Source organism: Cryptotermes secundus, unplaced genomic scaffold (genome assembly GCF_002891405.2).
Source record: "Cryptotermes secundus unplaced genomic scaffold, Csec_1.0 scaffold58, whole genome shotgun sequence".
NCBI classification, from domain to species: domain Eukaryota; kingdom Metazoa; phylum Arthropoda; class Insecta; order Blattodea; family Kalotermitidae; genus Cryptotermes; species Cryptotermes secundus.
In genome coordinates, this window is record NW_019734309.1 from 833486 (window position 1) to 834514 (window position 1029).

The 1029-nt window shown below is 33.6% G+C and overlaps 1 protein-coding gene across 1 annotated transcript in view; it reads right to left on the reverse strand.

Annotated features, from left to right (window-relative positions):
• Nucleotides 1-278, reverse strand: part of LOC111868401 (zinc finger protein OZF) — a 47089-nt gene extending 46811 nt beyond the window's left edge. The window contains exon 1 of the mRNA XM_023858996.2: nt 240-278. The gene's annotated coding sequence lies outside the window, so the exon portion shown is untranslated. The remainder of the gene's footprint in view (nt 1-239) is intronic.
• Nucleotides 279-1029: the final 751 nt, after the last annotated feature.

Sequence of the window (1029 nt, forward strand, 5' to 3'; positions counted from 1 at the left end):
TAAATATGTATGCATTTATGCATGAAAAACTTCTGAAATATGCACTAAAATATGAACATAAAATTTATACCAAATATTAAATTGATTTTACATTATTGTAAGACCAACAAATCAATATTTAAGTTCATTTTATGTAATCACTGAATGATTCACTTGCAATAAAAAGCTATACTTAAATACAAATTATGCAACAAAGCCAACATATTTCATTACAAATTTAAAAAACCAATGGGACTCACATTTAGCTCTCTGAACTTTCAACTTCTCGTCTGTCACAGTTCAGTGTGTTAAAATTGGTTCTGGCAGAAGTGGAACGCTTGGTGCTACTGCTTTAAAGGCTTCTTTTCTGTATGGCGCTTTAACAAATACCTTCTTCACAGAAGACACCAACTTGTCAACAAGCGGAAAATTTGCACGAACTGTTTCTGCAACACGGTGCAACCCATGGGCAAGGCAAGTCAAATGTGTCATATTTAGAAATATAACTTTAAAATAAGTACCGGCTTTCATCATATAACTTGCATTATCAGTCACAAAGAGCAATACGCACTCATACTGGATGCCATTCAGCAATAATAACTTCATGGAATTGATAAAAAATTCGGAATCTGCAGAGCTATTTGTGGTTTCAAATTGCTCTACCACAAGAAGATATGGGGTAGATTGTTCATTCTTATTAAGGGATCCAACTATACAATTTGCAATAAACCGTCCACTACAATCTTGTGTTTTGTCAATTGATACCCACACAAAATTATATTGAATCTTATTTCTAATGCTTTCACTTGTAAGATCGTAACACTGCTTCACGTAATTTTTGCCCACAGTAGATTCATCCGGCACTTTGCACTGTGTATACTTCTCTATGAAGTTTCTCAGAGCAGGATTGGTTAGTTTCCACAGCGGAATATCTGCCACGAAAAAGGCTTCGTATAAATCAAAGGAAAACTGTGAAAAACTATTAGAAAATTCACTATGCAATTTTTGAACAGGAGCACTTTTCGTGGATTTAATTTTAATATTCTCTTT